This window comes from Nelumbo lutea, chromosome 3 (genome assembly GCF_056320005.1).
Source record: "Nelumbo lutea isolate HS-2025 chromosome 3, American lotus-T2T, whole genome shotgun sequence".
Taxonomy (NCBI): domain Eukaryota; kingdom Viridiplantae; phylum Streptophyta; class Magnoliopsida; order Proteales; family Nelumbonaceae; genus Nelumbo; species Nelumbo lutea.
In genome coordinates, this window is record NC_142686.1 from 81667195 (window position 1) to 81681107 (window position 13913).

At 38.7% G+C, this 13913-nt stretch overlaps 1 protein-coding gene and 1 non-coding gene across 2 annotated transcripts in view; both read left to right on the forward strand.

Moving 5' to 3' along the window:
- The window catches only part of LOC148865978 (uncharacterized), a 38048-nt gene extending 32886 nt beyond the window's left edge, over nucleotides 1–5162 (forward strand). Inside the window, exon 6 of the transcript XR_016109294.1 lies at nucleotides 5020–5162. The gene's annotated coding sequence lies outside the window, so the exon portion shown is untranslated. The remainder of the gene's footprint in view (nucleotides 1–5019) is intronic.
- Nucleotides 5163–7930: 2768 nt separating this feature from the next.
- On the forward strand, nucleotides 7931–8001 carry TRNAG-GCC (transfer RNA glycine (anticodon GCC)). The gene has a single exon. It is a non-coding gene; the product is annotated as a tRNA-Gly (tRNA).
- Nucleotides 8002–13913: the final 5912 nt, after the last annotated feature.

Sequence of the window (13913 nt, forward strand, 5' to 3'; positions counted from 1 at the left end):
TGAAGAACAGTGGGTGCCTCGACCCGGGCTGGGGGTGCTTTTCACTCGTGCATACTAGGCCGAGCCGGTGCGCGGGCATGGGCGCGAGTGCGGGTGCAAGTGCGGGTACACGTGTGTGCGATGCACCGAATCAATTTTGCTTTTGTCAGTTTGAAAGGACACCTTTGTGTCTATTCGGGTCTAAGAACACTCTATAAAAAGAGTGTTGGTCAACCCAATTTACACACCACAACACATTCGACAGTCTTCTCTCTTCTCTGTCTTCTCTATCAATCTTAGCATTATCTCTCTGTGGTTCGCGAAGGATTGGTAAGCGAGTGCACACCTACCAGTGGCATGTGGGCTGTTTTATCTTGGCGACCGATTTGCAATCACCCGATTGCACCATAGGGGGAAATGTGGTTTTAAGGAGAGTGACCAAGTGGCACGATTCAACCCTCATTTTCTTTGCAAGTCGTAGTTTTGCATCACTTCACTTCTGTAAGTTTTCAGTTTAGAAATCCATTACCAATAAGTTCCATCTACCTCTTTTATTATTTTCCAACAATCTTAAAACTGCATTTATGGAACCTATCTTTGCTAACCCTTTCATGAGAAACCGAATACTGTCAATAGTTCCCGATTTCTCTAAGATTGAACATTTCAATGGAACCAACTACAAGCGTTGGAGACAATGCCAACTATTTACCTTAGAGTAGTTAGGAGTAACCGTTGCTTTGACTAAACCAAACCCATCAAACATGGAGAAACCAACCCATTCTATTGTTGTATAACACTAGACTATAGCCGACCACCTTTGCACCAATCATATCCTCAACTGCCTGTCCAATGAACTGTATAATGTTTATTCTTCCTATAACTTTGCCTATGAAATCTAGAATGCACTGGACAATAAGTATGCTTTCAAAAATGCTATAAATAAAAAATATGTAATTGTCAATTTCTTGTATTTCACCATGAAAGAAGACACGGGCGTGTTTACCCAAATAGATGAGTTTTAGTTGCTTGTGGGAGAACTAGCAAAGGAAGGCATGATACTGCCAGATGAATTCATTGTCTGGTCTTTCATCGAGAAATTGCCACATACATGGAATGATTTCAAGACTAGTATGAAGCATAAGAGGAAGGACACTACTTTGGACCAAGTAGTAGTCCAAATCAAAATAAAAGAAAATAACAGAAAGAAAGATGAGGATCAGTTTTCCAAAACCAATCTAGTTGAGGAAAATACTACAAAATTCAAAAAGAATCTGAATGTGAAAAATGATAAAAAATTCAAGAAGCAACAAAAGAAAGAAAATTGCTATGTATGTGGCAAACCCGAACATTACAAGAATGATTGCCAATATCGAAAGAAGAACGACTCTAGGAAACCAAAAATCAACTTGATTGAGGATGTTATCGCAACCATGGTAACTGAGGCAAAATTAGTTGATAAGCCGAAAAAGTGGGTATTGGACACAGTTGTTACCAAGCACATATGTAGGGACCACAAATCCTTCTATGAGTATACAACTCAGTCTGAGGGAAATCAAGTCTTCATGGGAAACTAACAAACTTCGAATGTCATCGGCAAAGGAAATGTGCTCCTGAAACTGACTTTAGGAAAAATTCTAATGCTGAATGATGTGCTGGGTGTGCTAGAGATCCAATGGAACTTGGTATCGGGAGCACTCTTTAACAAAGTAGGACTAAGCTCACATTTGAAGTAGAAAATCTTGTATTAATTAAATATAATGTTTTTATTGGAAAATGATACAATGCTGGTGGATTGTTTGTATTGAATATTTCTTATATTGTTATGAATAAAAATACTTCTTCTTTTGCTTATATTGTTGAATCATTTGATATTTGACATGCTAGACTAGGACGTTGTAGTGCTTATTTAAAACGATTATGCAAGTTAGAAATTTTGAATGTTTCTATTAATTTTACAAATGAAAAATGCCAAGTATGTGTAGAAGCAAAATTCACTAAGAAACCTCATAAAAGTGTACAAAGAGAAACTGAATTATTACAACTTATATGTAATGATTTATGAGACCTTAAATATCACAAAGCTAGAGGAAAAAGATACTATGTAACATTTACAAATGACTTCTCTAGATATGCAAAAGTAGTTATACTTAGATAAAAAAAAATGAGGCTGATCAAGCTTTTATAAACTACAAAACTGAAGTACAAATCAGTTAGCAAAAAAATAAAAAGACTTAGAACAGATAGAGGGACAGAATATGATAGTGAAACCATTAGAAATTTCTTTGAAGAAAACATAATCATACATGAAATCACAACCCCTTATTAACCTGAATCTAATGGAATAGTAGAAAGACTTAACAGAACACTAAAAGAGATGATGAATGCTATACTAATTAGTTCAGGTGCACATCTAAACTTGTGGGGGGAAGTAATCCTAATGGCTTGTTATTTATACAATAGAATACCACCCAAGAAAAAAGGACAAAAACCTTTTGAACTTTGGCATACCAGAAAACATAGTTTAAATTACCTAAAAGTTTGGGGCTGCTTAAGCAAAGGTTGGAATACCTAAACCTAAAAGAAAGAAATTAGGATGGAAAACCTGTGACTGTGTGTTCATTGGATATGCACAAAACAGTACGGCTTATTGATTCTTTGTAATTAAAACAATTGATAATGTTGTAGAAAACAACATAGTATTAGAGTCTCGAGATGCAGAGTTCTTTGAACACATATTTCCTTAGAGAAAAGAAACAATAAATAGGGAACCTTCCTAAATCCAAAACAAAAACCAAGAACAATTTTTGTTTACACTACTCAGGTTTTCCTCCTATTTTAGAAGGTTTTACTGATACGAATTGGATTTCAAATTCAAAGGATAGTACTTTCACTAGAGGATATGTGTTGACTTTAGGTGGAGGAGCAGTATCATGCCATGTTTATTGCTCTAGAAATGATATAGTGGCTAAGGAACTTATTAGCAAATATACCACTTTGGCCACGACTGGTTCTATTTATGTCACTCCATTGTGATAGCCAAGCAGCAATAGGCAGCGCCAAGAACAAGATTTACAATAGTAAAAGAAGGCACATCCGCTTAAGGCATAACCTAATAAGACAATACCTCAGTGAATGTACGATCATTTTGAATTTTGTTAGGTATGAAAAAAACCTTGCAGATTCGTTAACAAAATCACAAACTTCTAAGGTGAGTTATGAAGCATTGGTAGGAATGGGACTAAAGCCCATTAGATAAGTCATTAGTGATGGACACCTAACCTATGTGAAAGGAGATCCCTGGAATTAGGTTGAATGGGTAAAAACAAGTTGCTAGATGACTTGGAAAAGCACTATCAGTTTGTGTCCCATTTTAGATGCCGATGTAAGATAGTTCTCACTGCAACTTGAGGAGGTTAAGCATGAGGCTCTTAATCAGTTAAGAATAGTGTGTGCAGGGTAGCTAAATAACTGATCTAAGTGAGTGTGAAGTTGGCCGTTTCTAAGAGAGATTTAGGACTGACTCTCTAAAACGCTCATGATTCTAAGAGGGGAACAGGGCCGAAATGTTCCAAATCAAAAGAATCACTAAAGAACTAGTGAGTTGAATTGGTTGGTAGGTTAGCTAGTTACGACAAAGAGGAAAGGTTAAAGGAGTCTGACTCCACTCGTACTTTGTAACATAGCCTATTATACCTAAGTGTTGATTAAAGTCCAAAAGACATCACCATGAATACTTTTATCACCGCGATGCTTAAATTGTTCGATCTTCTTGTAATTTTGAATCGTGTGGGGGATTGTTGGAGGGAGATCCAAAATTTCAAGAATCTCTCTCTTCCCTCTCTTATTTTTGAGTTTTTGTCTTTTCCTCTTCCTACTCTTGAGTGCATGGAAAAATTATTTGTCCCACATTGCTTGGGAAAGGAGTAAAGGTAGAGTATATCTATAGCTTTGCTCTCTCTCTATGGGTAAGGACCCATAGGAGGAAAGCACTATAGATTTCCCATGCATGTGAAGGGGGTTGGGGGTGATTTTCACACGTGCGCACTAAGCCGGGTCGGGTCGGGTCGAGGTGTGGGTGAGGATGCGGGTGCGTGTCGACCTAGTTTACACACCACAACACATTCGATGGTCTTCTCTCTTCTTTGTCTTCTTTGTCAATCTGAGCATTATCTCATTGTGATTCGCTCTATGGGTGCAAATGCCGTTTTAAAGAGAGTGACCAAGTGGCACAACTCAACCCTCCTTTTCTCTACAAGTTCTCAGTTTCACAGTTTTACATCACTTTACTCCTGTAAGTTCTCGGTTTGAAAAGTGATTACTGATAAATTCCATCTGCATTCTTTATTATTTTCCAACACACCCTCTTGCCATTCCTACCCCTACTCCCAAAGACAATAAAATGCTATTTATTGGGTCCACAACCTATGCTTCTATCAACCGGTCAGGTGGGCCCATTGAGCGTTTCATAGTGATAACCCATCCATGTATGATCTAGTAGAGGGAATTACCAATCCCGCCAACACTAGTGGTTTCTTTGTGGTTAATCTGTTTTTGGTTAATATAGTAAAAATCGAAAAATGATGAGTGAAAGACTTGTAAACAAGGACAAACTGGAACAAGCCCATACACAAAACGATGCAGTGGGCAAAATTATTAGCATACATACACTTAGGCTACAAGATTATATTGTGACAAATAGGTATTGTGCGGTGGAGATGAAGACAACGTGGGTTGTAGGTTCATTAGACACCGATTCATCCGTGTGGGTGTCTTTATACTGTATGGATTTCTGGTTTGAACCTTCAGGCCAAGCTTAAGGAGACAAGTAGTAGGAGGCCAAATTCATTAGGGCATGTCACCCCCATTTTTGTCTCTCCATGTTGGGTGGCTTTGCTTTTTTTTTTTAACTCATCATTGATAGTTAATTGATTTGGTTAATTAGTTTTAAGACAATGACTGATCAGTCCAGCTCAGAATTTTTTAGCCCCACCGTATAAGAAATGAATTCTGACCGTGGATTGATGTCAAATTTATGGGCAGGATGCGATTTATAGGAGGCCAAGGCTATTATGGGAAACTGCAATTCAAAATTCTGCATTAGGCTGCATTATACTTAATCCATTAGTTTTTTTGGTATTAATTACTGTTGGACACCTTATTATTCTTTTAAGTGAACAGTACAGTATCGCATTAATAACTTTTTCTTCAATAATAGCAGGATTCGAAACCCATCACCGCTGGGACATCCAGCGCACCATGCTAATTGATTTGCCTAGTTTGCAGCAGTTTCTTCTCCTTTTTAAGCTCTTCAACTAAAAAACAATTCCCTTACAAATCTTTGTGTAGAGCAAATGAGAGAAAATGGGAAACATAATCCTAAAAGAAGAATCCAAGTTGTCTAAAGCTGATTTAGAAACTTGGGCTGTGTTTGGTTTGGTTGTATGTAAAATATGATAGTATAAATGATTCGGGTGCAAATTCTGATTTATTTTTGTTTCAATTTTTACTTATTTTGTTCAATTTAAGTGCAAATGAAATAAAATAAGACGTGAAACTGAATTAAATAAAACATAAGAAAAAACTAAGCCAGGTTTTATTTTATTTTATTTTTTCATTTATAGTTTTACACTCTTATGCATTTGTTCTAGTGCAAATAAAATTGCTCTACAACCAAACGCAGCCTTAGGTTTCAGCTTTCAAACAAATGAATGTTGTTAAGCAGAAAAAATAAGATGAAACAAACTTAATTATATGGGCCATAATAATTGGCGGAGATGAAAGAATTCCGATCGCTATATCCAATAATACCAGGCCCATAAGACATGAGCTTTAGCGATGGTTATGATCCTATCCAACAAGAGGCTGACAAATGTGGTGCACATGCACACACAAAAGGATAAGAGGTTTGATTTAAGACAACACTAACAGAGGGCCCTGTTTCGCATGGGCTGGAATGGAATCGTCGCTCTATCAACCCGTTGACCCAGTTCTTAGCTAAAATCGTTGAATCGGTCAATTATTCATTGATTTAAGTAGTCGAGCCATTGACCAGTTGACCTATTCAATGGTTTTTTATTGTTTTTTATTTCTTTTAATCGGTCATTCAGACAACCGATTCTGTTTTATCCTAATCTTGGTTCGTAGCCAAAAATCATTGAATCGGTCAATGATCCATTGACCCAGGCGGTCGAACCGTTTGACTCGAAAACCAGTGGCCATAACGGTTCTGTTTTCAGGTTGTATAAGTCACACTCCAATGACATAACATGTATGGTAATGCTTGATGGACCTCACACACTCAATACTTTGCATGTAATTTTTGTTGTCAGAATGGGTTGTCTGTTTTTTTTTTTTTTTAATTGGAAACTGCCCAAGCAACCAGTTTCGTTTTACCCCAATCCTAGTCCCTAGCCAAAAACCATTGAATCGATCAATGACCCATTGACCTAAATGGTCGAACCGTCAACCCATTGACCCATTCAATGGTTTTTTCTTATTTTTTTTTATTTTTTTAATTTTTGTTGTCAGAATGGGTTTTCCGTTCGAACTGGGCAGTTGAATCGTCGACCCAAAAACCGGTGGCCAAACGGTTCCATTTTTGGGTTGTATGAGTCACACCTTTGAATGACATTACATGTATGATACTGCTCAATGGACCTCACACAATTTTTTGCCTATAATCTTTGTTGTTAGAACGGACAGTCCGTTCGAACTAGATGATCAAACTGTTGACGTGAAAACTGATGGCCAAAACGGTTCCACAAATTTTTGTTTATAATTTTTTGTTGTCAGAACTAGCCGTTCGTTCGAACCAAATGTCTAAATCGTCGATCCAAAAATCGGTGGCCAGAACGATCCCGTTTTCGGGTCATATGAGTCACATGCTCAAATGACATAATACATATGGTACTACTTAATGGACCTCCCAAACTCAATTTTTTGCCTATAATTTTTGTTGTCAGAATGGACTGCCCGTTTGAACTGGATGATCGAACCGTCAACCCGAAAACCGATGGCCAAAATGGTTTCGTAATTTTTTACTTATAATTTTTGTTGTCATAATGGACCATCCGTTCGAACTGTCGGTTGTTAGAACGTTATTAACAACATTTATCAATAATAATAAGTAATTATACTATTTAATTAAATAATCATTAATGATAGTTTTAATAATATTATTTAGTTATTTTCAATATAACATTAATCATTAAATTTATGAATAGGATTTATTAATAATATTCATTAAATTAATAATTACCAAAATTAAATTAAATTAACAGTATTTATAAGTGATAGTTAGTAATTATAATATTTTATTAAATAATCAATAACAATACTTTTAATAACATTTTAAATTATTTTGAATATAACAATAATTACTATATTTATAATTTTAATTTAAAGTAAGATTTAAGTAAATATCTGTTTATTAATAATATTTATAATAACAGTAATTATTAATTATAATCACTAATTATATATTTATTAAATTACTGTAATAATCAGTAATTATTATTACAATAATTATATTATTACTAGTAATTAATTACTGTTATTAGTAATTAAAGTAAAATTTAAATAAATATCTATTTATTAACAATATTTATAGTAACAGTAATCATTAATTATAATCACTAATTATATATTTATTAAATTATTGTAATAATCAGTAATTAATTACTGGAAATGGGTGCATGTTATTACACTATTAATTACTGTAATTAATTAATAATAATAATTATTATTAATTAATAATTAATTACACGAGTAGATTCCGTTTCCTGCAGAGCACCCATATCTTTTAATATATATATATAAGATATACATATAATTGGATCGGATCACATTAAGAGATTATATCAATAATCCTGATCTTTTCTGGTTGTTAATCGATTTGTCTACTTATTGCTGATATTTATAATGATATGTAAACACCTTTCGCAGCGAAGCGGCACCAGTGGTCTAGTGGTAGAATAGTACCCTGCCACGGTACAGACCCGGGTTCGATTCCCGGCTGGTGCAGTTGTTTTCTTCTTTTTTTTTTTTTCTTTCAAATTTATTTATGTGGACCTTATGCGAAAGATAACTGGAGTGGCTTTCCCGAGCCCATTTGAGAACTGGGCTTCTGGGCTTCGTCAAGTAGGGGCCCACTTCAATTGTTCAACAGTTGAAGGATGAACATCAAAGGACCTTATGCGAAAGATAACTGGAGTGGCTTTCCCGAGCCCATTTGAGAACTGGGCTTCTGGGCTTCGTCAAGTAGGGGCCCACTTCAATTGTTCAACAGTTGAAGGATGAACATCAAAGGACTATTTCTTTTTTTTTTTTTTTTTTTCTTTCAAATTTATTTATCTGGACCTTATGCGAAAGATAACTGGAGTGGCTTTCCCGAGCCCATTTAAGAACTGGGCTTCTGGGCTTCGTCAAATACTATTTGCCCAAATGACCTACTTCAATTGTTCAACAGTTGAAGGATGAACATCAAAGGACTATGCTATGCCAGAGAGGACTTGGCATGTGGCAAGACCAAAGTAATCAAGCATGGCCCGGACTCAGGCCTCATGAGTGAGCAATTATCATTACAGTGATTCGGGCACAAGTTTTTGGGCTGCCCATTCAACTTTTGATAAAAGCCCAATCCAAGTCCGTCCAAATTGGGGTGGATACTGGAAGCTCAGGCCGAGCCAAACAAAATCAGGCTATTATTACATGACTGCTATACATACACCCCAGCATTTGTTAAACTATCAGAGACGAAGTTTTCAAATTTCTAAGGCTTGGTTTGTTTGGGATGCAAATTCATTGGGAGTGTAAATAAGTTGAGAGAGCAAATTATTATTATTGTTATTATTTTTACTTTTTCTTTCAGGTTTCACTCTGTATTAATTGTTTGTTTGCATTGCAGAAGGTGGGAAGAAAAACTTGAAAAAGAGCAAAATGAAACCCAAAGTAAATTAAATACATGGCTTTCTTTTATAGTCTTTTGTGGTCTCAAATTGCTCTGAGAATTTTCCTTTTAACCTAACCTAAGGTTGTGGCACAACTTGTCGGGAAATTAAAAGAAAACTCAAAATGTTTGAAATAATGAAAATAACACAACTAAAGATTTCCGAACTTTTCCTTTTCTTTTACAATTCTCATTCGCTTTGGGAGGTAGTTCGGGGTATATGAATTAAAGAATAAAGAAGAAGGAGAAACATTTAAGCCTTCCGTTGGCAATTTTGAATTTAAACACTTGTTAGATTTTTAGTCCAGCATATAAGTTTGACATTCTTATGATCTTTTCACTCATCCATCTTATTTTTTAGATATGTCTTTTTTGCTGTCCAACACTCTATTTCATACGACATAGCTAGCCTTGTATATAACGCTTTATGGAATTTTACTAAGTAGTATTTATCTATCACATAATCTATACTTTAAATGCATCCATCCGTTTTGTCCAATAATAGCCCATATTATGAATTATTGAACAAATTGAAGGTGTAAAAAAATTGGTTAAAATGAATTATCTCTTGATCTTCGATCCTAAGCATACCTTGATTTACACTCCTATTTTAGTCTTATTTATTTTAAAACCTCTTATTCTATAGTATTTGTGTGAAAACTTTAATTTGCATTTATTACCTCATTAGTTTTATCAATAAATCAATGCCAACGACAACCAATGTCTCAAAAAAATCCTTGTATCCCTAAAGCACGGTTTATCACCTATTTATTTGTTTCTTTTGGGCTTTTATTTGTAACAATGCCGATTACTCTTTGTTTTATACATAGGTGCTTACAAGATCTGGATGGGCAGAATGAAGGGATGGGAGATCCATCATATGGATGGCCGAACCCTACAGGAAGATTGGGCAAATTTTCAAAAATTTCTCTCTCCCACGTGGGAATCACATTCCCTATTTTAGAGAACTGCATTTTCAATGATCAATCTTGAACCTAAACCAGATCAGATCTGAAACCAAAAGAGAGTGGAGGGTTATATCTGATACAGAGTAATAATAATCTCTAATGAAGGAGTTCACGCCCAAGGAAAGATCCAAATACTACTTCCATCAAATATGACACGGTGCAGGATGAAGCAGAATCAACAGGATGGCTCTTTAGCAAGAACCTGATTCTTCAGCAAGAATCTAATAGAGGCTAGTGAGCACGATTTCTAATTACATTTTTTGCCAAAAAGTAATATCAAGAACATTTCTTGATCGCTCCCACTAGTGGAGATCGAAATAGTATGTCGGTAAGAGCAGGAAAGAGCATAAGATAGGAACAGCCGAACTGTAGGTTCTTCTCTCTTTATAATCACGGAACTGCGAATTGTATGTTGGAGGTTCTCCCTGCTCCTCTGTTTATAGCCTTTAAAGTGAGCATCTCATAATTCCATTAGAAGTTTCCTAGTCTAAATCTTGTATTTGGATCCAAACTCTCTTTAAGAGATAAGGCTAACCCCTTATCTTACCTACAAATAAAGATCAGCCCTCCTAATCTAATTAGGAGTTTCCTTATCCAAATCATTATTTGGATCTAGACTCTATGAGTGGATAGGAACAACCCCTTATCCTATCTACTGATCTAAATCCCAGAACTGCCCCCTTTAATTAATCTCATTAATCCAATTCGAATTGGGATTTAGGCCCATTAAGTCTATCTGCTCACTTACCCTCCAAACTGCTGCCCAGTTGGGTATCCTTGTATGGCGTGGGACCCAAACATTGATCTACACATCAACCACATGTGTTCAGCCCAGCCTCTATTACAAGGCCTGGCCGAATTCACTATAGAAGATAGTGAACCCCTGAGTCCATCACCATGGGTTCTTAATGGGCCCAACATTTACACTAAATGATCATTGGGTCAAGCCACCTTATAAAAAACCAAGGACTATGGGCAGATGCAAGATTAGCCCATCAGGTATTACCTCAATGATCTTACACTTAACCTCTTAGCCCATAATGATCAAATACTGCCCGACAAGAGAGGACCTCTCCCTCGATTGCAAGGTATAGTGTTGCATTCTCTACTCACATGGATCCTAGGAATTAAAACCTTTTGCAAACAATTTGAGACCATATATATATATATATTTATATTTTTTGCAAAACAAATTTCAACGGTTGAAATCAACTACCGACAGTTTAGGTTTTCATCGGAGAGAGTGCATCCCTGATCATTCACTTTGTCCGACAAAGGGGTTGATCCTGTCACTATGATCACTCATTCAGATGAATTTTTGGACTGTCCCAACATACCTAGGTTTTGACCCCTCTAAGGATCTCACTGATTGGCATATCAAAGACATCCCAATCCGACACATAGTGTAGTATCATAATCGAGTCTAGGGATCAGGTGTAAAATTTCAGTTTTGCCCATTTATCTCCAAGGTCCAGGGCAATACTGGAATTCTAGTCCGGTTCAGGGTTTCTAAAAAATTCACACTGCATGTACCTCGGGTCTCACCCTAGCAGCTGAGACAAGTCACCCCAACCAACTTGGCAGCACATTAGTGTCAGCCTTAGTAGGATAAATCTCCCTAGATCTATCCAACGACCGTGAAGATTCTAAACTAACACGAGTCTCGTATGTGTCCAGTTTAAGGGTATTACACAGAAACACACCATGATAACATGAATCGAATATGTAACTTATTCACTTACGTTAAATGTCATAATGTACATCATTCTAATTGGAGCTAAGGACATACACTGTCTAACACAGAAAGATGCTCCTCTTGAGGATATCTCGTTTTAAGTTCTCCCAAAGGTATTTCTTCATAGATGAAAACAGTTGTTAGTTTGTTACTGGTGTGGGGTGACCCAACCCAGCCCATTTGAGGTTGGAAGGCCTAACCCACGAGTGCCAGATTAGGGAACGAGATTCACTACAGCAGGGGTTACCCTGCTCACTTCATACAGAACCAACCAGAGCACTACCACATGGCCCTGTACGGCTCCCATCTCAGGCGTTCATCTTCACCTACCTCCAGGCAGCTCAAGTATAATTTCTATTATGACTCTAGCATAGAACTAATCACCAGGATCCTCCCTTAATGCTCTCTCTTCATACCCTGTACTAACTTGACCATCGGAGACTCTGCCTCGGATTCTCACCCGGGGCCCTCTAATGATTTCCTGTCTTGCGGCAGATATCAGCCATCTATCTTCGACTTCTACCATACTCGGAGACCACCCCACCTCAGCCTCAGTAGCACCCTCTCTGAGTCCTCAAAGCCTTTGGCCTACCTTCGGAGTCTAGGGATGAAATTACCTTGTTGTCCTCGGCCATTTCGAGAGCCAACAATTGGCATTGTCTGTGGGAACGACACTGATACGTATTCCAAAAACGAACTAAAGAAAATTAACTAGTCCCTGAGCTCCAACATTTCAACATGCTACGAAGAACGAGAAATACTCAAAATCTCATAAACAATGAACAGTTCCAGGCCATGATCGACTGCCTAGAATATTTAACATAGCAAGTTGAGTAGAACCTTCCCTAGTTAGGAGGTCGCCCCCAAGGTGACCGCCCCGCCGGGGAGTCAACACAGTCGGGCCGGTACAGGTCCACCACCCAATCTGCCCCCTGCCTTGGCCACGCACATTGGGTCGAGCCCTTAGTGTCTGGCAGCAATCTCTCGGCCGACCCGCGCTCTAACACTTTCAAGCCTCCCGGTCGAAGGGAGGACAATTACGAACCCCTCAGTCGGAGATGGGGGAACTCTAGACCTCAGTCGAAGGACAACCACCAACCCTCCGAACAGCATCACCGATGCCGGAGGGCTGACCCGAGGGACGAAGGCGGGCACCGAGATCACCCCAGTGCCCACTCCAGAGCCAAGGACTGGCGTCGAGCCTCTTCCCCTCACATCACGGACCTCTGAAAATGTCCTGAACGATCGCCCCAGTAGGCGCGAGGTGCGCAGCCTCAACTCTGAGCACACTGGGGTTCATGCCGAACACCATCGCATCCACAAAGATTAGGATGGTACCCAGGTCAGGCCCGATCCCATGTACACCAAACTCTTAGCCGAAATCAGTGCGGTCAAGGTTGAGCTCAATCAGCTCAAGGAGGGTTGAGCCGATACCTCAGCCAGACAAAGCTCTTGCCAAGGGAGAATGGATGCTTTCTCGCCGGATATCATCACCGAGCCTCTGCCCCGAACATCAAGACCCCCGCCTTGGAGATGTACGATGGGAACTTTGACCTGAACGACCACCTAGAGAGCTTCAGGGCATTCATGATCCTATATGGGTACTCTGACGCCTTGATGTGCTAAACTTTCTAGGCAACCTTCAAGGGAGCCGCCCGACGATGGTTTTCAAGCCTCCCACCTCAATCCATTAATTCGTGGGAGCAATTTTCCAACATGTTCCTCGCATGCTTTATCAGTATCCGACGTCCTCAGAAGAGCGTTGTCTCGCTAATGACTGTCAAGCAGAAGTGAGGGGAAATCCTACGGTCATACATTGACCACTTCAAGAAAGAAGAACTGGAGGTCCGCGACCTCGACCCCCTGGTCTCCATGCATGCCGCCATCAGCGGGCTTCTCCCCGGCTCGACCCTCAAATGCTCTATGGCCAAGAGCCAGTCGAAGATGAAGCTAGAGTTATTGGAAAGGGCCTAGAAATACATTGCAGTTGAGGAGGCCTCGGCCATGGATGCCCAGGAGAGGGGCACGGAGCACCAGGATGGAGCCCCCGAGAAGAAGAGGAAGAATGCCAGAACCACAGCAGCAACAACAACAGAAAGCCTTCGGCCTCGGCCTTGGCTTACAACCAATACACACCACTCAACTCCACCGGCATGCAGATTCTAATGCAGATCAGGCAGGAGAAATTTATGAAGTGGCCTGAGAAGTTTAAGAAGAACCCCCATCAGGGGAATCCCAAGAAGTACTACAAGTTTCATCGAGGCACATGCCACGATACTAAGGA